General features: G+C 40.2%; 2 long non-coding RNA genes across 3 annotated transcripts in view; one reads left to right on the forward strand and one right to left on the reverse strand.

Annotated features, from left to right (window-relative positions):
• LOC143661421 (uncharacterized) overlaps window positions 1-15,878 on the forward strand; it is a 207,421-nt gene extending 191,543 nt beyond the window's left edge. Inside the window, exons 4-5 of the long non-coding RNA XR_013164574.1 lie at window positions 12,759-12,896; window positions 15,317-15,878. This is a non-coding gene — a long non-coding RNA (uncharacterized LOC143661421). The remainder of the gene's footprint in view (window positions 1-12,758; window positions 12,897-15,316) is intronic.
• The window catches only part of LOC143661426 (uncharacterized), a 72,433-nt gene that overhangs the window by 5,931 nt on the left and 41,376 nt on the right, over window positions 1-25,126 (reverse strand). Inside the window, exon 3 of one of the 2 annotated variants that reach the window (XR_013164576.1) lies at window positions 8,976-9,418. The exons of the other annotated variant lie outside the window; for it this stretch is intronic. This is a non-coding gene — a long non-coding RNA (uncharacterized LOC143661426). Of the gene's footprint in view, window positions 1-8,975; window positions 9,419-25,126 lie in introns of those variants that run through there. 2 annotated transcript variants of the gene reach the window in all.

Raw genomic sequence — 25,126 nt, forward strand, 5'->3', positions numbered from 1 at the left:
TATGTTTGTGTGTGTGTATAATGTAAGTGGTGGGGGTAACATTTATTGGGTGCTGTGGTAGATGGATTTATGCACCCTACAAAACGCATGTTGTTTGTCTTAATCTGCATTCCTGGGGGTGTGAACCCTTGTAAGTAGGGCTTCTTGAAGATGTTGTTTTAGTTTAAAATATGGAAGGTGTGTGGTCCTTTACAATCAGAATAAATTCAGATAGAGTCAGAGAGAAAGCCCCAGAGAGAAGCCAGAAGCCAGAAGTCAATGGATCCCTGAAAAGAAAGGAGAGGATATCTCCATCTGCATTGCCATGTGATGAGAAAGCCAAGGAACTCCAAAGATTGCCCACCAGCCAGAAGATGCTGACTCCTGGGAGAAGCTAGCCTTCCAGCTGCCGAAAAATGAGCCAATAAATTACTGTGATTTAAGCCAACCTATTGTGTGGTATTTGTCAAAACAACTGGGAAACTAATACCAGTTCCTACTATTTGCCTAGCTTTTACAGTGCAATCTCACAATGCCACTGAAAAAGTTTAGTTATCTCCAATTCATAGATGAAGAAAATAAAGTTTTGAAAAGTTAATTGTCCAAGGTCACACTCAGCACGTAGGAGAGCTAGAGTTTGTCCTGTGTAATAATGTACTATTGTGTCCTGTAATAATAATGTGCATTATTTTTAAACCTATTGCTTAAATGAGAGTCTGTAGCATAAGGGTGTCAAGAGATCTACAAATATTTGATTCAAAGATAGTTTTCTTACATTTACGCATTTAAAAACTGTAGTAAAAACCCATACATTCTTAATATGCTACCTTCCAACATTTAAAATATTAGAGAATGTTATTATCACATCATTTCAGGGTATCTGAATGCCTTTCATTGGAGACACCTCAGAATAAAGCTGCTCTATTGTCTTTGGCACATATTTAAATATCTGTTATATATGTCATTGCTTGAGATGGTAGGAGCCCTGCACTGTTCCTTTTTTGTTGTTGTTAATTCAGGCTCATGTACATCAGCTTAAAAGTGAGCATACTACTGTGCAAATATGTAGCATGCTTAATTAAATACCAGGTAGGACTTAGGCACACCTGCTTGGCCCATGCCTAAATATTGCATTGTAATAGATGTACAATAACTTGGAAATGCGTTATGATAAATTTGCACTATTGACAGTTTTAAACTTCTTCTGATAGTTTGAAGTGCTCCTGGCCTAATGTTTATATTTATGATCAGGAGGGCGGATGTTTGTAGGAAAAGGACAGCCAAGGTGAAGAGGATTAAATAGCTGCACTGTCTAACCAAACTTGGGGTTTTAGTTTGGAGAAATTTAGGGAATAACAGACTGTCATGATAGAGGTGATAGCTAACCCCAGAATCTTGACTACCAGTCAAGCATTGGAGCCGCTAAACTTTTAGTTTGGGAAGGAGAAACTGCCCTCTGGCCTGTAAAGTGGGCCTGGGAAACCTTCTAGCTGGAGAAATCCTTCCTGGACAGTCTCTGCCAGATGAAGAGGGTCAGCCAACTTGAATGAAAAAGTGGAAGTTGCCTCCTTTTCTAGAGTAGAAGAACCCTAGTTGAGTGAAGTAGAAGGTCAGGTTTGGGTCCCCAAAATCTTGAGCCAATGGATGATGCAGCTTTTAAACCAAAATGTTCCTTCTTTCAAACTTCTGTGTCAATTTAATTAAAGAATACGCTGAGATTGAAAAGCCAAGTGCTTACCAACACAAAGCAAAACAACTAAAAAAAAAAAAAAACCTGTTTCTATTTGCAAATTCTTATCTAGATTCAATGAATCTAGAGTCTCTCACTCCTAAAAAAAATCAGAAACAAAGTTTAAAACATAGATGAAGTTTATCTTTTGTTTTCAAATACTGTAGTATAAAGAGCATCTGTTTTAGGAACTGAATTCTGGGTTTGAAGCTGCTATTTCACTCATAGGTTATACGTACGTATTTTGGCAAACAACTTCATTTCTTAAGACTCAGATATCTAATCTGTAAACTGTGGCTCATACCAAGTCACAAAGTTGCTCAGAAGATTTAATGATATGGCATATGTGAATATTCCTAGCACAACAAAGAAGATTCCCAATAAGTCCGTCCTCCCTGCTTCCCTCCCTGAAGTCCTTTCCACCAAGCCACTTGATATTCTTCTTTTTCTCCTACCCTCATCAAAATATACAAGAGAAAATAGGCTGATAAACTAAATTCATCCTGAGTTTTCAATGACACTTGGTTTTAATATTCCCTAAATTTTGGATCTGAAATTGTAGAATTTCAGGGTGAGATACTCATAAGGTCAGATTTTTTTTTTCTGGACGAGGAAACCTGTCTGGCATCCTTGAAATCCAGTTAGTGGATAAATCATCCACAGCCTACGTCAGTGCTTTTCCAAGAGGGTGTGTTCACTGCTGGGTTGAACTAGATGTCCGCTAGGGAAAAATATTGGGTTCTTTATATTTATCTTAAAATGTAAGAGAAATTAAGCATTAATGATAGTGAACATGCAGATTGACGCTAGCGACCCCCCCCCCATAGTCTTTCTGTCTAAATGTCACACACAGGGAAGAGTCAAATTTGTACAACACAGAGGGAGTTGATATTGATACATTTACCAACTCATTTGCTTTTATCCTTTACATAGCCATGGACCCAAAACTTCATTCCAAAAGGCTGTTTTGTTAGCAGTCCTGCAAGAGCTGGTTCCTACATAAAGTTTTCCATTACCTTTTATCACTGGATGTAGGATTCCTTAGAGACACTCCAGATAATCTCCTGGATTAAGACATATTCCTCCCTCCATGGTATAGAAGCAACCTACCTTTCCTCTTAGCAATAAGGAAAAAATGCTCCAGCCACCATAGAATCCCCTTTCTGTTGGTTCAATGGCATGAACATCTCAAAATGGCAAGTTAGCAATCTCAGCTTCCATTTCAGTGGGACCCCTGTGGTTTCTGCTAGAAGCAGAACCTTTGGGAGTTAAGACATCTAAACCAGCGCAGCCCAGAGTTAAAAGAAACAAAACCTTTGCCAATGTATCATTAAGATAGATAGGAGCCACCCCTACCTACACCCCTTGTTTCCCTGACCAGTCTGTTCCAGCTATGAGAGAAATAACTCCGTATATTGGTCACGGGTTCTAGCTTATAACTGCATTTTATGTGAAGTGTCTCAGCCTCACAAAAAGTTTTCACGCAGCCAGTACTGCAACTGTGTCTTCAATATTCCATTCCAATGTTTTGCAAGGCTAACTGCTTTAAATGACAAAGTATAATGGAAAACCAGTGAATTCTATATCTTGAGGCAATTGTGGCTGTTCCTGGCTATAAAACGAGTTCCTGGTCAGAAACAATGTAGTAGGGAATACCATGACAGTGTAATAAAGCATTATAAAAGTCTGTGTGGTGGTGCTGGAAGGGCTGGTAGGGAGGGCAAATCCAAAGTAGTGGCACTCATTGAAGTCCTCCAAGTAGGAAAGCAAATCCACACTTGGTATATTCCAGATAAATCAAAGCACTTTCCATGATGGAAAAAATCCAACATAATCTAAAAGCCACCAAATGGCTGACTAGTTCTTCTCTGGGCAGGATGCCAATTTTGAGGCTTGGAGTTGGTCTCCTGGATAGCTAGACACTGAGCAGAAAAGGCAGCTGTCTCAGCCCTGGTCAGGAGATAATGCATAACGTTATTCCTGCTGCTATGGCCAGTTTATTCACGATCCCTTTGAGCAAGGAAGGCAGTGGCTGGGGGAAGAGGCTGACATATCTACGGAATAAGTCATCTTGTTCATTTGATTATTGAGCGTCTCCCGTATAGTGGTTATCCTTTAGTGAACATCCACATAGGACATAAACTGTTGTGTTCGTTCCAAAAGTTGCCTCCATATACGGTTCCCCAGACTTCCTTATTCTTTCATCTAGCTAAACTGTTTGACTTTATCCATGAATCAGTAGAGCCATATGCTTGTCATATCTTCTTCCAGACAAAGTGAATAACCATAATATGTGCTGCTCTTTGAAAGGATTTCTCTTCCCAATGTGCTTCAGGACCACTGCTGTGGTAGGCAGAATTCTGAGAAGGAGCTCCAAGGACTCTCACTTTTATATAATTCCCCCTGCTTTGAGTATCAGTGAAACTTGTGACCCTGATGAAACATCATTCTCATGACTATGTTCCCTTATATGGCAGAAGGGAGATTGTCTGGATGAGCCTGATCTAATCACATGAGCTCTTGAAAAATAGAGACTTTTTTCGGGCTGGTGGACAGAAGTCAAAGAGATTCCAAGGCTGAGAAGGTCCAGATTTATCTTGCCATTGCTGCCTTTGAAGGTGGACTAAGCCATCCGGGAAGGAATGTTGGCCTCCAGGCACAGAGAGCGGGCCCCCTTGCTGACAGCCTGCACAGAAATGGGAACCTGAGTTCCCAAGGAACTGGACTCTGCCAACAAACTAAAAGAGCTCACTAGCAGATTCTTTCCCAGAGCTTCCAGATAAGAACCCATCCCATCTGGCACTTTGATTTTGGCCTTGTGAGATCCTTAGTGGAAAACCCAGTCAAGCCCACTGGACTTCTGACCTAAAGAACTGTGAGATAAAGGGGTGTTTTAAATTTCTAAGCATGTGGTGATTTGTGGACAGTAGAAAACTAATAACACTCTTGAATGTGAACATAATTCTTCAGCCATTCACTTCTGGGAGGTTCCAGAATATCATGTTTGTTTTTTGCTTCCTTAGTCAACTGATCATAAGGACCTCTCAAGAGGCCAGAAGAGGCAATGAAGCGCGAAGGCATTAAGGAAGCCTGAGCCACTTGCTCATGAAAATTACTTGTGCCTTCAGAACCTTCTTGAGACTGATCTTCCCCTTGATGACGGAAAGCTACTGCACACTTCCAATTTTCTTGTTTGGTGAATCAGATAACCCCCAGTTAATAATAGGCAACTTAGGATCTGTACAAACTTGGTGACCCATGGGCAAGCATTGAGTTTCTACCAGGACCTAGTAACAAGACAGGAGCCATTTTTCACAAAGAAAGTATTTATCTGCAGAAGAGAGTGTGGTTTTGCTGAAAATTCCTAAGGGTCTATGTTATGATTCTCCTATCAAGGCTTGGCAGAGGCTCCATACATCATCCCTATTAACCATAAATATGAATTTCATGCTGGACTGTATGGCACAATTGGCCAAACAGCTTCCACAGAAGCCTGACTTGCTGCAGAGCATTCACCTGTTTTGGACACTACACAAAACTGGCAGCCTTAAGTGTAATTGAGTCAGAGCAACATGCCTAAATGTCGAATGTATTTCTTCCAGAATCCAAATAAGTTCACCAGATATTGTGCCTCTTTCTTAGAGATAGGAGGTGCAAAATTAAAAACAATCTCCTTTTTCATAACCAAATGTATCCAAAGTCTTACAGGACTGATGTACAAGCTGATGTTACAAACTAATTCAATTTCTTATGGCTAGAACATTAGCACCACTTCAGCAGATCCACAGAGATGATTCCAGAGCAATCCATTCAAACTTCTAGGCTTGCCTCCAGCCGAAGCTCTGCGTACTAATGCAAATCTGCAAGACTATGCCTTGCTAAGCGTGACACAGGTGGATTTAGGCCCACAGAGAAAAGCATGCCCTGGTAAGTATAGCCCATGCTGGATTGCAGTTCCAGCCACCCACTCATTTAGGTACCTTTATATAGGGCCCAATATGCACAGCTATTCATTTGCAATGACCCTGGCAAAAGTCAAGCTTGAATTGCAAAGATACACATCAGTATATCTAGAAAGTGCTTCAGGAAAGTGCAAATATCTGTATTTCTCTCCTGAGTTCCTGTGTTCTCTATAACGTATGGGTATTGTGAACTTATATAGGCAGATGGAGAGAAACACTCCCTATATCCTAGGCATTCAAGTAACGTTTGCTGGAATGGATTTGGGTTGAATTGAATTACTTTAACTTGACCTTGCCTAGATTTGTTCTTTAAAAAAAAAGACAAACAAATTATGATCACATCATCTAAATAATGAAAATAAAGCAATTATTTAAACAACCAATTAGTTTTGCCACTTAATTAATTGTCAAGTAGCATTGAATTCCTATCATATATTCAACCCTGAGCTAAGTTTGATGGGGATATAAAAATCTTATAAGAAATAAAATCCTCATGCTTTTCCCAATCCAGCTAGTGAGATGTTATTGATGCACAGAAAACAATAGGATAATTCAGCCCCTAAGCATTTATTTTCCCCAACTGGCAATAAATACAAGACAGACATTTGTTTGAGTACTCTGTTGGTTATTTATAAGTACTTTTCCTGTTAACTTACAAAAGATACAGTTCTCATTTTTCCTGGTTTTGTTTGTTTGTTTGTTTTTGTTTTTCTGTGTGTGTCTAAGAAAATTGTATGGCTCAAAATCATTTTTCTACATCAAGGTTTCATCACAACTAAAACCGAAGTCAGCCTATAATTTGCCTCTTAATTATTTGTAAATCTTAGCCAGAGGAAGAGGGAGCTAGGAACAAGAGGTTTGGACTTCTGGGAATAATATATCCAGAATCACTCTATGCATCACTAGATTTGCTGAGGCAATGGTTCCTCCTGTCTCCATTTTCTTTTTGTCTCCAGCAGCCTCTATGTATGTCCATAGATATAAATTGCTTGCAGGCATGGGTCCCTGAGTTGTCTCTACTTCATCCCACTCACCACCAGGCAAGTCTGCTGGCTGCTCTGCAGAAGCTCCCACCTGACCCAGAGGCTCCACCTTCGCTGAGCGGCAGAGCTGAGTAAATCACATTCGTGCCCAGCACTCCCAGGGTGTGTAGCTTTCCCCTACCTGATACATCATTCTACTCGGACCCCCAGCTGCTTTCGCCTAGGACAGCTCATTTTGAAGTGTGCTCCACCACCGTACCTGTCAGTACATAATACTAAGGAGATATCCAACTGTAAAAGAAAGTGCAATGAAGTGGACTCTCAGAGCTTATGGGAAGAGAAAGCTGGGTTTCTTCTACTCTATTTTTTTTTCAATAATGAAAAGCCAAAAGCACATGAGGATAAAATTACAAAGTGAAATTTGTGCTGAGCGTTTCTCCACCCTGCTTTGTATGAGGGTCCTCAAAATTCAGGTATTTAAGAATCATCCCACAAAGCTGTATAAAATGTGAATTCCTGGGTCTCATGTGCTGAATATCTGATACTAATGGGATGGGACCTCTGAATTTGCATTTGTTTTAAGCATGATTCTAATCCAACTGGTTCTCTGACCACATTTTGAGACCATTAGCCATTTGGTGATTGCTGCTGTTGCTATGTTGTTGCTGCTACTGCAGCTATTAGTGTTTTCAATGATTGTTCTTTTCATGTACGCCCCATCCGGGGCTTACTCACTGCTGCTGGTGGTGATAGTGAAATTTCAAATCTTAGATATGGTGTCTGGGACAGAGCATTGACCACGAGTAGGGAAATCTGAAGCCTAGGTCCTACTACTAGATAACTCTGTCACTTAGGCTAGTCAATTAGCCTCTCTGGAATGCCACTGAAATCATAAATAATTTCCCAGGGCCTTTTTAGGCTAAAATACTTAGATATTATGGACCTCAATTATTATAGTCAATCTATACTAATCTTCATTTAGTCTTTCTGTGGGTGTTGGAGAGCTTTGATTTTTGGTGCTGCAGCCTTCATTAACCAGCTATGTTCATTTGAGCAAGTTACTTAATCCCTCTGAATCATATTCTTCTCATATGCATAGAGGAAAGAATAACTCCTCCCTATTTACTCATGGGGTTAATGTAAAACTCAAATGAGATTAGGAACACAGGATTCTGTTATGGGTAATACTTCATGTTCTCCAAGTCAGAAGATGCAACTGCAGGTCATGAGGCTGGATTTATCTCATAGACGTATCTTGAGGAAAGCCCGGTTGGATTGGGGTCAACATAGAATGGGAGGTGAGAAAATGGAAACAGCCAGTGTATATATTATCTTTAGGAATTCTTCTTATGAAAGGAGCATAGAAGCGGGACAGTCACTGTTAGGTATATTTTGGGACAAAGGCAGTGGGATTTACAGCACTTTTATATGCTCATAGCAATGATCCTGTAGAAAATGAGACAGAAGAATGAGAGGGTAAAATTGTAAAAGGCTGTCCTCAAATAGGTGAGCAGGGATGGAATTCAGAGCATTTGCGCAAAGCAATCACAGTTTCTGTTGTGACAGAAGGAAGAGTATGGAGGTATAGAAACAAGAGAGTTGGTAGATTTTTGGTGGAAAATGTGGAAGTTCTTTCTTATTAATTCTATTTACCCAGTAAAATAAAAATCAAGATTATCTCCTGAGGCTGAAGAAGGAGATGGAGCCATTGGGCATTTGAGGAGTAAGGAGAAGATGTGAAATTGTTTTCTGGGAGACTGGGAATGTGAATTGGCAGAGGAAATAGTGACACTAAGAATGCACTTAAGGTTTAAGGTCATGAATTTCAAGCAAGACATTCCACATGATTGTGTGTTTTTCTTCAGTTACATTCAGCTGCTTGGATCAGGTTCAGAGTGAGTGTAAAATTGGATTTTGCAAGGTTCATTTTTTTAAACCAGGAGTGTATGATAGAGTGGATGGGATAAGGGAGATGAAAACATATGAATGGGGTGATTATAAAAAAGGATCATTGTATCTAAGCTTAGTAAAGGGAAAACAAGGACATATATCAATGTGTTAGAAACCCTAATAGGCTTGAAGAATTGGAGTTTGATTATTAGAGAGAATAAACTGGAAAATAGGGTGATGTGGTCAGAGAGTTGGATGTTTGAAATCACAGGTAGTAGCACTGACATGGTACAGCAGTGTCTATGGGGGAGTGGGAGAAACAGCATGAAATTTGTGGAGGCCAAGGAACTGAGGGTGCAGGGTCTTGGATGGAGCATCTAGATCAATATTAAATACCCCAAAATGCTGGTAAGAGAGACACTGGACCATGGGTTAATGCCTTTCTTCAGTGAATAAAAGGAGTGACCAGGGGGATAAAAGGGGAACAGATATCATATTCTTCCGGCTTCTGCTTCAAAGGAATAATCTTGGAGCTTAGTGGTGATAAGGGAGGATAGATAGATGGTTATCCTGAAGAGGCTCTGAGGAGCAGAGAAGACACCTCCAGTCTCAGTGGTATGTCAGTGACTTCACAGGGAAATTGATTTTTATATTTTTGTTGACAAAAAATCAGAAGCTCCATGACAAGGGACCCCATTTCCACAGGTTATCAGATGGCTGGAGCTGAGTCTGGCTGCCCACTTTTTGTTGGGTTGTGTCATCTTCAATTCTCCACAGTCCTTATCACATCCTGTCTTCTCCCTAAAACCAGGGACCCCATGCTAACTTCTGTTTATGAGGCTTCAGTGGTTGTCTTTTTTATTATAGTCATGTTTCTATAAAGGATTAGAAGAGGGAAAGAAACAAAAGTTAGACCAAGAAGACTGTGTTTTCAACCTAGACTTATTCTCTTTTATATATTACCTGCTTGTTCCTATTAAGTACTTTATCGTAAGACCTCTGCCCTGAATATGACTGATGAACTTGTCCCAATTAAGTCTGCCAGAAGTTATTTTCCATAGATCAAAAAGTAGCATTCCTTATATGTGATGATCCTGTGGTTTTGAAATCATAGTTAGGCTAGATAGCACATTAAGAAATAAAACTCAGCAATGATCAGGTACATCATTGTGACATAGAACCGGATTATTAGGAAGAGGAGAGCTAATCCAATATGCATTTCCCTCCAACCCACCACCCTCACACCATCCTTAAAGCAACTAAAACTCTGGCAAACCCAGAGTTCTGGAATCCTCTGCCCTGGTGGATACCTTATACAGCACTAGCTGCCTAGATGAATTCACTTTGAATGTTGGCTAAGAAATCACAGCTATTAAGTGTATCCTTTATGTTGTTCAAAGTTAAAAAGAGAGTAAAGCAAAGGGAAAGCAACCAATGCCAGTTTATCATTTTTTACTAGTCTTTGTGGACTAGCCTACTTACTCTGAAAGATAGCAGGCCCCTCATCTCTTTGAAAGTTGTGTTCCAGAATTTTTTTCCCAATAAGACAGTTCATCAGAATAGGTCAAATTTGGGAGATCTATTTAAAACACCCCATGGTAGATAGAGAGTAGAGATAGGTTTTTCCAGAAACCTTAAATATAATTCTCTTCCTTTTGTGATTAATTGCTTGAAGTTGGGTTCTGCATTAGAGCTAAGTAACCATTTAATTTATTGTCCAAACGGGGCACTTTGGTGGATTAAAAAAAGGTGTTGCTATTAAGAATTACTCCAGGACCACAGGTGTGAACCGAACTTCCAAATAAACCAGTTGGCATAATCACCTTACTTATATGTAGTTCATCTCACAGGATTCCAAAATATGTCACCCTGGGGCTAGAAAAGAGAGACTTGGAAAAGATTTAGAAGATTATACCCTTCTAACAGGCTTTTCAGAACTACACTGGATTTGCTTCCTCTCATAGCTCTCAACTCAGAGACAGATTTTCCAAAATATATATTTTACAAACTAACTTCATTTGATCCCCGTGAAGAGCTCAGAGGGGATTTAGAGCAGGAAAGCAGAAGTCCATGCATAGCCTTACACTGTCTATTACACCCCCTCACCCCCACCCCACCCCACTCCCACCCCCACACTAAAACACACACCCGCTTGTCTTCTCCCCACCCCACCCTGCTTGCATCGCCCTGAAGCGGAACCCTGTTCACAACAGAGCATAATTGGCAACATGCTTTGTTGTTGGTTTGCCTTGCTGACGCCTCATTCTTGGAAGGTTGCCAATGTTAGCATACCAGCGACATGCACCACCAGCCTGATCTGGGATGGGAACTACTGCTGCATATTCCTGTGCAGGAGACAGCGCACTAAACAGCTCTGAAGAGGAACTAGACAAATGTTTGAATAAAAAACAACTGAAGGGTAACTGCTAATTCAAAAGGAGAGATGGTGGCAGCTGACTTTCTTGGCTTCCCTCCCTCCTAGGTTTTCCTGTGCTCCTTTGTTATCTGTGGTTTAATCCTCAAATACAGTTCTGGTACTATCCATCAGGCAACACTTCTAAGCGCTAACATATTGGCTCAATTATTCCAAAAGATGGGAAATAAAAATGGTTTTCCTCTTGCAGCTATTGCAACTTTGGACAGCTTGCTTGAAAACACACGCGTGCAAAATCGTTCTCCCTTTGCCTTCATGCTGAAGACGTTCTTCTCACAAGGATGCAGCAGGAGCTATGCTAAAATTATGAGACGTAGAGAAAATCTGTTTTGCTTGTTCATATCGTGTTCGAAAGTTTTCCTCCTGTGGTAATTTTTTTTTACCCTTTTTTTCTAACTAACTCCTCTGACACTAAGTTAAAATCAAGAGCTCAAAGAGAAGCCCCATCTTCTTCCAGGTCGGAATTTCCAAAATATGTTTTTGTTTTCCTCCATAAAACAAAGAGCTAGAAAAGGTTTTTCGACCCAATTTATGGGATCAGTAAACAAATATTGAAAGTATCTTAGGGAAATCTTAGAAACGTTATCAGATTTTGAATTTTTTAGGTGCACGTATTTGTTTGTATATATTCATAGTTTCCTGGGGGCAGGGAATGAGGATGCATCTCAGAATTCATTCAGGTCAATGAGTGATCACTTTCTTTCCTTGAGCAAATTGCTGCTGAAGGTTGTGAGAATACTTTTTTTTTTAATTTGCTAACTAGTTTCCATTGTGTTTATTAAAATCCCCAAGCTACTTTTGTTTGCCTTCCACCCTCTTCCTTCAATGGAAAGCAAAGGCACAAAGGACAAGCAAAGCCCTGACTTGCCCTTGATAAATATGGCCCATATAGCATTCCGTACAACTTGGAGCCGAGGCCATTATTTCAGTGAAGCCCGTTATTGTTCATTAGTACAAAGAGTGTGTAATAAATATAATGAAAGACTGCTGGCTTTACTCTATCTTTGTCATCTAAAGCAGTTCCGTGAATAACTACAGGGATTTGTCTCCGAATGACTTATTTGCTTCCTTTCTAATAAATAACATGTAATTAGGGTAATATATTGTTTCCTAGTTATGTTAGCAAGGTAGTGAGGGGAAACAAATGCACAATTTCAGATATGAAAGAATAGTAGATAATTTTTATATTATCCCTTAAAGTATTTAGACTCATTATGCATAAGTTAAACTGCTGGGAGGTCTAAGTACAAAGCGAGAGCCGAGATTCTACATTTAATGAGTTTCTTTATTACTCAGGGCATGAATTACTACTCTGATACTATAAAACTGCAGCGAGTGCTCTGCATCTCTGATGAGATTCTCTTTGAGGAAGGCACTCGTCAGTGAACTGTCAGCGAAGGGATGGACTAATCTGATTTAGAAAGGATTAGGTTGGGAACTGTGCCTCTGAATGTCAAGGTATCTACATCTCTACAGAGGAGTGGAAGGTTTAACTCTTCATATCCAGGGCCACGGGTGATAAGAGAGCCTTGTGAGACACAAGGTCACATCCATTACTGAGCGTTGAGACAGAAATAAATTACACTGATGATCTCTTCAGGTCCCCAGGGAAAAATCCATCTTCGGTCCCAAGATACCAGGGAGCCACTGCCAAGCCTTCACCCTGGAATTTGAAACACTCTTCCGGGGTGAAAAAAAAAGGTGGCCTCTACTAATTAGTAGAGAAAGAATAATGATATGCTTCTAAGTGCCTAATCTAATCTCTCTTATGACACCCACAGTTCACTGGGTAAGAGTGACCAGAATTAGTAGAATTGAAAGCTGCTGAATTTCTGGATGTTGGACAGGAAAGAGGAAGGAGTCACTTTCTTTCATTGAGATGCATCAAGGAGAAATATCTTAATGAACCAAAGCAAGAGGTGAGATAAGAGTTAACAATGCTTGTTGAGGGCATACATCATGCCAGGCTTTAATCCAGGTTCTTCACACAGATCAGCTCTTTAAATCCTCATGGTCATCTGTGAACAGGCATGGCCATATCTGTTTGACAGATAAGAAAATGAAAGAACAGAGAGGCTGAGTACCTTGACCACTGTTTCACACTGAAGAAAGGACAAAGATCTGGATCCAAATTCAACAATTTGACTGCAGAGCCCATGTTCTTTTTTTTTTTTATGATTGATAAATCCTATCATACAAACAGTCCATACATGGTGTATAGTCAGTGGCTCCCAATATCACCACATAATTGTGTATGCATCACTCCAGAAATAAGAAGAAAAACTCATACACACCATATCCCTTACCCCTCCTTCTCATTGACCACCAGTATTTCCATCTACCCAATTTATTTTAACGTTTGCCCCCCCATTATATATTCATCTGTTTTTGTTTTATTCGTATTTTTTACTCATCTGTCCATACCCTAGATAAAAGGAGCATCAGACACAAGGTCTCCATAATCACACAGTCACATTGTAAAAGCTATATCGTTATACAATCATCTTCAAGAAACATGGCTACTGGAACACAGGTCAACAGTTTCAGGTACTTCCCTCCAGACACTTCAATACACCATAAATTAAAAATGGATATCTATATAATGCTTAAGAATCACCTTCAGTATAACCTCTTGACTCTTTCTGAAATCTCTCAGCTACTGAAACTTTATTTTGTCTCATTTTTCTCTTCCCCCTTTTGGTCAAGAAGGCTTTCTCAATCTCTTGCTGCTGGGTCTTGAGAGCCCGTGTTCTCAAGTCACCCTAGTTTCTCTCTGAAACTTAGCATCACGTACTTCCTCAGTTTACTTTCCTGGTAGGTTAGAACTGGAGCAAATCCATATTTAAAAAAATTCTGTATCAGGAATATTGAACACTAAGACTTCCCATTCAGGAAAACAAAAACCATCGGTAGGACAACCTATTGATTTCTTTCAAAGTTCAAATTAGAGTTTGAGCATTCTAATTTTCCTCCCCATATTTGGAAGTGTAAATCCGCAAGCTCAGAATATAAAGAACTAGCCATTTAGGGAGTGAAATTTTAGTCCTGAAGTGTCTGATTTCAAGCATACCCATGAAAAACTTATTTCAACAACAAAAAATCGTTTTAACAGGGAGCCAGATGGGGAACTGAGAAAGGCTTTTTTCTCAAATTCAAAGAAGAATGTTTGCCTCCCATATATTGTACAGAATTGATCAAGAATAGTTTCAGATTAGATGTAGAAACAGCAACCAGTTTTCTAAGCAAATAATTGGAAAACATAAAAAGGCATGTTGGAACACATCCTTTAATAATACATGCCCGAAAAGTAATTTCTATTAATTAGAGTGTACATTATTAATAAGGTATTTAGAACTCTTACCTTAATTTAGGTGTTATCAGGAAATTAAAGTGCTGCTAATTCCGCTCCAAAGTTGATGGCTGAGTAGACAAGAGATAGTAGGCAAGTCCTGACATGCTGCAAATGTACAAATTAATGTGCAAGAAAAGCTCTGTAGCTCACAAGGGACATGTCTGATTTGAAGTATGCAAGTCCCATCTTTATTATCGCCAAGCATGTGCATGGGCTATGCAACTTTTCCCTTAGAAATTCTTCCTGTACTTCCACTAAGTAATTCTACCTATAACTTTGCACACCATTAGTTCTGCATGCTGGGGAGGGCATTAACATCTCCCTTCACATTTAGCTCTTAGGCTGGGGAAAAAAACCTATTGAAAGCACCCGTTTTATGCATAAGCAAATTTAAGGGGTTCCCTGGGATCCAAAATTTCTTTTTCATTGATGCCTAAAATTTCTCTTAACTTTACTTGCTGTCACAGATCTCTCCACATTTCAGCTCTCCCACCTATCATTGCCAGAGTCATCTTGCTAAAGCACTAATACCTGATAACACTGAGGTTTGAGTCCCTTTTGGTCTAATTTCTGCATATTATACTTTGTGCAAACCCTCCGCTCCAGACAGATTGAAATAGTACTCCCATCTCAAGCACACCTGTTCTGTTCCACCTCTATTCTGCTGCTCACATTGTGCCCCATTGCCCCATATAGAATTTCTACCTATTTCTAAAGGTAATTTATGGGTCAGGTCAAGTTCAGCATCCCCCTTCTCCATGAGATATAATGACTCCCGCTTCCGATCTATCCTTGCACTTATTGTCTGAACAATGGGTTCTACAATTAACAATGCATCATCACTCATCCTCCCCCACCTCCTTATTATTGTTATTTATTATAATTCACTACATGCTAGGAACAGCTTTAAGTCCTTGTCTTCTACTACTTCATAAAATCCTCCCACCAACCCAAGTAATAAGAGTTATTTTTATCTCCATCTTACAGATGAAGAAGCAATAGCACACACAGGTGAAATAGCTGGACTAAGCTCACAAAGCTGACAAGTGAAGCCAGGAGTCTGCACCTCCACAGGTGAAACCTCCTTCTGCTGTTGTTTGAATCTTGCATTGTTATTTGGAGTATGGCCATTCCACTTTTGTAGCCTTATCCCTTGTCAGCCAAAGGAATATATAAACTTCTGGAAATCATGGACTGCTTCTGATGCTCTTCCTCCTTCACAGTGTGTTGCACATTTGGCATCCAATACTTGAGAGCTGTTATTGATGTTATTATTCTTTGCACTATGATTATTAACAGCTTGTTGATTTTACTTATTGTAAGCACTGCCCTCTTCCTGCAATCTTCTCTAAAAATGCAACTCCATCTTCATGCCCTGAGAATATCCATGTGCTTCCCTGGTACCTTTGTGTAGATACGTTATTAGATTTGATGGCTGTAGGAAAGAAACAGTAGAAGGGATGGGAAGCTTTGAAAGGACAAGCAAAGGTAATGTGGTGGCCACTGAGGTCAAGCCACCTACATCCCAATTATCTACTTACAGCTGGCTCTGCCTCATGACATATTGTTCTTGATTAATTATACAATTACTAATAAAAACCATTAACTAATGGATATTAATATTAATGCGTGATGAATAGTCACTGGCATGTGTCTGTGTGGCTTGCCTTTTGACCATCTGAATTTAATTTTAGAGAGTCTGCATTTATGCCTATGGAGAGCCTTTTGAAGGCCAGGGGAGCTGAGGGTATAAAGTACATATGGAGAGAATAATGTTCATTATTTTATTAAACCCCAGTTCCTCCCAGGGAGGTTAGGAGACAGCTGGCAAATTTTATCCCTCATTTGCAGATGGAGACTCACTGACTTACAGTAATTCCATAATATGTCTTAAGTCCAAAAGGGACCAAACGGAGAGCTCAGGATGAACAGCGAATTCTCCAGAGCTGTTTGCCACCTACCTGTGGCATCACAGACTGAAGAATAAGGATCACGATGACAAGGGCCAGTACAAGTCAGCTGCCCAAAGCATTTATTCTTTGCATAATTTACCCAACAGCCAGCATATTCTGCTAGCTTCTATTAGTCTATGTGTCTTCATCAAAGATGTTATGAGCTCAATTATAATATACATGTGCATTGTGCTTTGAAATTTTTAAGCATATTCATAAACATGATCACACTTAATTCATAGAGTCTTTATGAGGTATTATTCCATTACCTTCAACTTTTATAATCACGTGCTTTTGAGTTTTTCATCTTGGAGAGTAAAACCCTGGATCAAGCATACCCAGTCAGTAAGTGGGAGAACTGGGAACTGCCCCAAAGTCTCACTGTGACCTGGTCTGGGTTCTCCCCATCACCTTTGTATCTTCTGTTCCCTCTGTCTTGTCCCTCTTCCCCATGAGGCCTTTCACACCATGTGAGTAAAATAGGTGTTGGTGCTGATGGCACTGTGGATGATAATGATGATCATATTGTGATGATTTAAAAATATTCACCCGAAAACTGATTTTGATATTTTCCCACCAAGATAATAGTGAAGTCTGATTTGTACTTCTTAAGAATCAGGCTTTAAACTTCCAGTTATTCTTCTTAACTCTGGACTTCGAGCTTAGAGAAGGACGGTGGAATAACTTTTATGTCTCTAGGATATGAAAATGGTTTATTTTCTCTTTCTCTCTAGGAAATATCAGCTGAGCACCTACCATATGCCAGGTACTTAAAAGCACAATGATAAATAATATACACACAAAGACAATCCAGGTTGCTTATGGTTCAGTGGAGAAGGTAGAATGAAAGTAACTAATATTTTGGTTTTGGTTGGGGTCATTCTGCTACCTAAGAATTCTTGAATCCCATTCTCAGTAATTTGGGCTCCCCAAGAGTATAAGAAATCCCAAGAAAAACCACCTCTGGCTCTGAGCACTCCTTCCATGGTATTAATTCAATTTAGAAAACTTTTCACAAATCACATTTTCACTAGGCATAAGACTCAGCCTTCTTTCTTAATTCACACACATGCATACACATGCACACACACACACACACATACACACACTGCTCATGGCACACTGTTAGTGAATGAGGAAGCCAATGGAAATTTTGAGAGGTGGGGAAAACACATTGCAGCAAATGTGACAATTACCTTTCCAAATATGTCCAAAATTTGACAACTTCTCACCACTTCCAGATCAATGTCATCTCTCACTTCGGTTATTGCAACAGCATCTTAATTGGTCTCCCTACTTCCACTTGTCTCCAGGGTCTATTCTAGATGTGCAGAATAATTCTTTTAAAATTTGAATGAGACCAAGCCCCAGCTCTGCTCAAAATCATCCAAATCTTCCCCATCTCATTCAGTGTGAAAGTTTATAGGCCCCTACCTTTTCACAATTCTCCCTTCTTTTCTGACCTTGTCTCCTGCATTCGTACTCTCCTTGCTTTACTCCAGACACGAGAGCTTCCATCAGATTCCTCAGAAATATCAGACATACTCCTGACTCTACTGTTTCTTCCAACAGAACACTCTTCCCAGTTAGATAGATGCATGGCTGGTTTCCTTGCTTCTTCCAGGTTTCTGCTTAATTATCAGTTTTTTGAGAAAGGATCCCCTGCCCCTGGTACCCTATCCTAGATTAGTGTCTAGCATATAGCAGACACTCAATAAAACTTGTTTGAGTGAATAAATGAACTTAAAGCTGAAAAATTAGAACTATCACTTAAAAAATAAGTGAAATAAGTTAGACACAAAAGGACAAATATTGTATGATCTCACTAATATGAAATCATTAGAATAAGCAAATTCATAGAGTCAGAAATTAAAATACAGGTTACCATGGACCAGGATGGAGCTAAAGAATGAAGGCTTAATTGGTACAGAATTTCTGTTTGGGGTGATGGTAAAGTTTTAGTGATGGATGGTGGTGATGGTCGCACAACATTTTGAATGTAATTAACACCACTGAATTATATATTTGAATATGGTTAAAAAGGGACATTTTAGGTTGGGTATGTCATTAGAATAAATCTTTTTACAAAACCAAAGGGCTGTATGACACAAAGGTGAGCTATACTGTAAACTATGGACAATAGTTCATAATGCAATTAAAATAATACCCTTTAATTAATTTTTAAAATGGTATCACACTATGCAAGGTGTTAATAAAGGGGGGAGGAGAGGATTCTAGTTTGCAAACTGCCAGAATGCAATATACCAGCAATGGAATGGCTTTTAAAAAGGGGACTGTCTTAAGTTTGCTAGTTTACAGTTCTAAGGCTGTGAAATTGTCCTATCTAAGGCATCCAGGGAAAGAGACCTTGGTTCAAGAAGGCCAATGACATTCAGGGTTTCTCTCTCAGTTGAAGGGCACATGGTGAACAGAGCAGCATCTGCTAGCTTTCTCTCCAGACTTCTTGTTTCATGAAGCTCCCCTGGGGGTGGTTTTCCTTCTTCATCTCCAAAGGTATCTGGCTATGTGGGCTCTTGTGGCTCTAAAGGTTTTTCCAAAATGGTTCCCTCTTAAAGGGCTCCAGTAAGCAACCCCACCTTGGGGTAGAGACACATCTCCATGGAAACCATCTAATCAAAAGTTACCACCTACATTTGGGTGGGTCACATCTCCATGGGAACAATCAAAATGCTCCCATTCAGCAATACTGAATGAGGATTAAAGGACATGGCTTCTCTGGAGTCCACAACAGAAAAACCAGCATGGGGGTGTGTGAGTAGGGGAACTCTGTATTTTCTGAGTGATTTTTCTATAAACCTATAACTTCTCTAATTAAAAAAAATACTTAAAAAAAATTGCCCCTTGGCATTTCAACAGCTTGGCCTTGGCCTACCACCATGTTGTGTGACTTTCAAGCATCACCTTCCTTCTGCCTGTCTCTTTAGCCACTTCCATCTCTTCTCTGCCACTTCTCCCTCAAGAATATATTCCTGATACATAATTTATTACTTGTAAAGCTTTGGGAAAGATGTAATCCCCTCATCTATAATATGAGGATAAAAATGGCACCTAAATGAGAGTGCTGTTGTGAAAATTGAGTTAAGACACTTAGACTAGGCCTTGCCCAAAGAAAGTGCCCAGTAAATTGTCAGGAGATAAAGCAAAATACGCTTCTCTTATTTTCATATGCAGAACAATTTAAATCATTATAGGCCCAAAAGCCAGCTCAGCTCCATCCCCTACTTTGATTACACAAACCCATCAAGATGTTCCGCAGAAAAATAATACCTTTAATCTGAGTAAGACTGAGGTTCCTTGAAGGCATCCATTGTTGTAAATGTCAATTAATTTCCCAACCACAAAAGTTATTACAATAAAACATAAATGTCAAGAGAACAGATGTGCAAAGGGCTATGGGGAGAACACAAAAGACATAAGCTAATCTAGGGTTCGTACAGTCTTCTCCAGGGACTGATGGTTATCTATGACCTGGGAAATGAATTGGAATTGCCGGGTAAAGAGGGAAGAACTTTCCAGGCCAAAAGGGCAGTGCATGTAAAGGCCAAAGGAGGGAAAGCTGTAAGTGAAGCTCATTTCATACCAGGAGGTCAGGGTTCTCCTGCTCAAGGAGAAAAGGTTGGGATCAGAGGGCACCAGATGAGCCCAGAAGGGTAGTCTGGGGCCAGATTTTGGAGACTTGTAATCTGGATATTGAAATCATTGGAAAGGCAAGAGGAAGAAGTCATTGAATGTGTTAGGTATGATAATTGCAGGATCAGACTTGCTTTATAGGAAGATCATTATGAATGCAGAGAAGAGAAGGAAATAGACCCATGTGGCAAATTGAGTGACAGATAAACCAGCAAGGCCTTTGAGAGAGGGAAATGCCAATGAGAAAGGAGGAAGAGATGATTCTCACAAGCTCTATCAGTGAGCTTTTCTATGTAACCCTTCAGAGCAACCTTCATCCTGTATCTCAAGGCTAACAGCACCACTGTAGTCCATAAAAGGCCTTTTAGAGAGTCAGAAAGAGGTCTCCCTTTCTCTAGACACTTACTGCCTGCCATCTGCCTAGAAATGATTTGATTCGTTTGCAAAAAAGGCAAGCCTGTCCTTAGCAAAAGCAAGAGAATTTCCTTAGCATAACTCTTGAATGCCTCTTACTCCTCTAATGCACATGAGCTACTTCTGAGTCATTTTTTCTTACACATGTCCTTCTCTCTATGAGCCTCTACACTTCCACATTCATCGAGAGCCCTAAAGAGGTATTTGGCTTCTAATGTGAGACAATCAAATAATTCATGTTACATTCTATTAATTTTGGCAAATCTAATTTGTCTTGGCTGTGGGTGGCAGCCATCTATAACAGTGTCCCCCCCAAAATCCCTTGTATGCATGAAATTGATGCAATTCCACTTGTGAATCCGGGTCCCTAAGGCAGTTCTCCCTTTAGGTGCTGTCTGAATTATTATCTTCCATATATGTCTTCTGCTATAAAAGACAATCTGCTTCCTCTTGAAGTGTTCTGTTTCCACCAAAGTGCATGGAAACAGCCCATGCTTAGCTTGCCTGGTCAAAGTTTGGGTTGCAGCTAAGTTCCAAAACCAAGCCCTAGAAAAGTAATGTCGTATGATGAGGAGTCAAGGGGAAGGCGATCCAGCTCAAGAACCTGAACCTCTGCTGGTTGAAAGTTCATGACACTGGATAAATCAGAACACACGCTGAACCTCAGTGCAAAGAATGGAGGCTGGACAAGATCGAAAACCTTTAAATTTAACTTAAACTGTGATATCAAATGAAATCTTACCACGACATCTGTCCAATAATTACCATAACAGGGTTGCTCTAGTGTGATGATTAGGTTCTGGTGTGAACTTAGCTAAGTATTTATGCCCAGTTAAATGGTCAGGTAAGCCACTGGCCTGACTTTTGCTACAAGGATATTTCTTGTCTGGTTGACACACCCGAAGGCTGGTGTATTAAATCATCAGTCAGTTGATTGCATCTGTGACTGATTACATCTGTGATCAACTAAGGCATTTCTCCCACAATGAGAAAGTCCAATCAGCTGAGGGCTTTTAAAGAAAAGAGAGTCTTTCACTACTTCTTCAGCCAGTGAGCCTCTCCTGTGGCTCTTCATCCAGACCCTTCATCGGAGCTGCCAGATTCACAGCCTGCCCTGTAGATTTTGGACTCTTCCATTCCCATGGCTGCATGAGACACCTTTATAAATCTCACATTTATGGCTATCTCCTGTTGGTTCTGTTCCTCTAGAGAACCCTGACAAACACCTAGCACAGGCATGGGGACTGCAGTCTGTGCACCCAGCTGCCTCCCTCTCCCCACTTTACCATTTAAGGTAGTATTTCTTAAAATCAGGCTTTGCTGTACTGAGTTCAGAAACTTAAACTCCCTCCCCCCAAGATCTCTCCCCACTCAAAATGTCTTTGGATCTTTTGACTGTCATTTACATTCCAAAACATTGAGGATAAATGATTTCTCCAACTTTAATGTTTGCCACTATGCCTCTCCATGGTGATATCATAGACTTATTGGGGTGGAGGTGGGGGATTAATGCCATCTCTTTACCCCTGTGCAATGTGTAATTCTACAAATATTTATTTAAAAATAACATGTTGTTTCTAAAGCACTGGACAGTTTTTAAAAACTTTTTCACTCCAGCTCACTTAACCCTCTTATCAACCTCTGAACTTACCTATTTGTGACTACGAGAAAACTGGGGTACAAAGAAATTAGATACTTTGTACCAAAGCATATGCTTATAATTTTGTCTTATTTGTTGTTGTGATTTTGTCTGTTTATAACCTACTCCATTTTACAAAGGATTTGCAATAATTTAAAGAAAATAACCTTCTGAAATTTTACAATGGCCTTTATATTGTTTATTTTTAAATTCACCATGAAAAAGAAAAGTTTAAATAATTAGAAATCTAGGGCAATTGCAAAGTTAAAATCAAAATAGAGCATGGCCAGCAATAAGTAAAGATAAAGAAACACCAGCAATAGGATACTTAGTTACTATGAGGAGGAGAAAGAATTCAAGCCAAGTTCTTGCCACTCCATGCCCTTGGCTTGTTCAGTACACTGCACCTATCTTTTATATACAGTGCCTGGCTCTAGTGCAAATCTTTATTCGAACCTTCTAACTAGGATGCATATGACTGGCATGTTGAAGACCCCTACTTATTGGGGTACAAGAATAAAACAGTCATTTTTCCAAATCAGTAACATACTAGTTCTGGTCTCTTAAGCCCTTTCTCCTGCTAAGTGATCAGTTCTCTTAAGGAAATCTCACTTCAGTTCCATAACCTTTCGATCTCTTATAGGTATTAGAATAAAATTATTCCTATTCTTTAAGATTTGGTCCTCTTCTTTTTAAATCCTAAATGTCATCCTTGATGCATGTCATTTCCTCCACTACTGAGGACAGGCTGGACAGGTGTTTCCCAGGCCCAGGCAGGTGACAGGTGTGGTCCACTCTCTCACAGCCCTCTCTCCTACAGAGCCTGCTACTTCCTGTCGGGTCCCTTCCTTGACTGTCCTCAGCAAGGTTACTGTTCTCTTTCTTTTGGTTGCCTCTGCTTCTGTCTTACCCTGACTAGCAGAGTTTCCTTCATGTGAAAGATGTTCAATTTCTGGCTCAATCCTGAAGCTCACCTGCTTTTTGAAAGGCCCATGCAGAGCTCCTGTGCACAGGCCCCTGAAACGGGTTTGCAGCTACAGAGTGTTAGGTCGGGGGAATAGGGAAGGGCACTGCAACTGGAGCTGCAGAAGCTGGGTCACCCCTCCCAACATGGCTTCTGGAACCGTCCCTTCCGGACACCTAACTTCCGGAACTGATGAACCGCCCCTTCCAACCACCTGACTTCCTGAGAACCGCCCCTTCCGGAGGTCACCTGACCCCCTTGCTTAAAAACTGCCCATGCCATCACCCAGGCGCTGACTCACCTCCCTCCATCTTGGGTTTGTTTAGCTCAGCCAGTAGCACAGAAATAAACCCCGCCCCACTTTAAATTTCTTTGTCTATGTTCCTTCTTTCTAACCCTTTCGCCTCCTAAACCTTTCACAGAGTAACCTCTTTCTCCCCACTGTCTCCAACTTCACAACAGTCCACCCTTTACCCTTTTACTGCCGGTGTTCCCTGCCCAGCAGGCAGCCCAGAGATAGCGTTAATACTACCCAGAAAGTGTATGCTCGGGCAGCTGCAGCACTGCACGCTTGGACTGCAGGAAATGTGTTCAATGGTGTCCCACTCATGGCTTCACCATATCTATTTGTTCTAGAATCATTAGGGGCTCTGCTGCCACAACAGTTAAGGTAGTGCCCAAAATCAATAATCAAGATCAATATGATGTAAGGCAATATTTTAAAAAATCCAAATCAACTTAAAAATCTGGGAAGAACAAAAAACCAGAATTTTAAATAGGGAAGGCTCAGATGACTTGTGCTGTTTTGAAACTGTTATGTACCCCAGAAACACCATGTTTTTGGTTTTTTTGGTTTTTTTTTTTTGGTATGCTATGCAGTGGGTCTCACATTTCATTGTTTTTCTGTGTGGATATCTAGTTATCACAACACCATTTGTTTTTGGAGTGCATGGGCCGGGAATTAAACCCAGGTCTCCTACATGGTAGGTGAGAATTCTGCCACTGAACTATCTATGTACCCCAAATATCTATGCATCCCCAGAATTAGGATTACTTTGGTCCTAATTCAATCTTGTGGGGGCATACATATTGTTGGGTGGGACCTTTTGATTGGGTTGTTTCTATGGAGACGTGACCCACCCAATTGTGTGTGGGACCTTTTGATTAGATGGAGCTATGACCCTGCCCAATCAAGGTGGGCCTAAATTAGTTTACTGGGATCCCTTAGAAGAGCTGACACAGAAAGAAGACATAGACGTTTGAGATGCAGAAGATGCCAGGAGTCCCCAGAGTTGCCAGAAGCTGAGAGAGCCATTTGATACCAGAAGCTGGGAGGTAAGGACAGCTGACATCACCATGTGCCTCCCCATGTGACAGAGAAACCCAGGAGAGAGAAAACTGGCTTTTCTTTCAAGAATGTATTCTCTTATTGGGTTCCTTAATTTGGACAGTTTAATGGCCTTAGAATTATAACTTTAACTTAAAAATCTCCTTCATAAAAGCCAATCCATTTCTGGTACATTGCATTCCAGCAACTTTGGCAAACAAAAATACTTATATTTCCCTCTGCCTCAATGTAGCTCAGCATGGCACATGGAAGGATACATTTCATTTTATGGGAAATAATTATATGAGTAGGTGGGGGGCTCTAGATGGAAATGCCATCTCATCTATTCTCTGTGACAATTGGGAGAAGAATTGGAAAGACAGGCTGCAGTGAAAGAAAAAATACTTTAAGGTAAATATGGATGTGTGTAGCTACAGAACCCCAAAGGAACAGAGTTATCCAATGCCAGAAGCTGAGACACACTGATGAAAGATCTTGGACAGTCTGTGAATACCTAGGACTTCCAATTTGGTACAGTCTTGTTGATAATTCTTTCAGCTCTACCATCTGCTTCTACATGATCCAGACCCCATTTAATGTAAGACCAAAGCAATCATCTCTTATCTTGTACTTGACCTGTATATTTCTGGATTGGTTCTAGTACCTGTGCCTGAGAAGATCCCATATACAGTACACCCTCAACTCTTAAATGTTTCCATTAAAAATTAATTAAAAGACAAGGTAGAGGGCAGGCAATGGTGGCTCAGTGACAGAATTCTCGCCTGCCATGTTGGAGACCCAGGTTGCATTCCCAGAGGCTGAACATGAAAAAAAAAAAAATGAGGAAGAA

The sequence above is a fragment of the Tamandua tetradactyla genome, chromosome 2, assembly GCF_023851605.1.
Source record: "Tamandua tetradactyla isolate mTamTet1 chromosome 2, mTamTet1.pri, whole genome shotgun sequence".
Taxonomy (NCBI): Eukaryota; Metazoa; Chordata; class Mammalia; order Pilosa; family Myrmecophagidae; genus Tamandua; species Tamandua tetradactyla.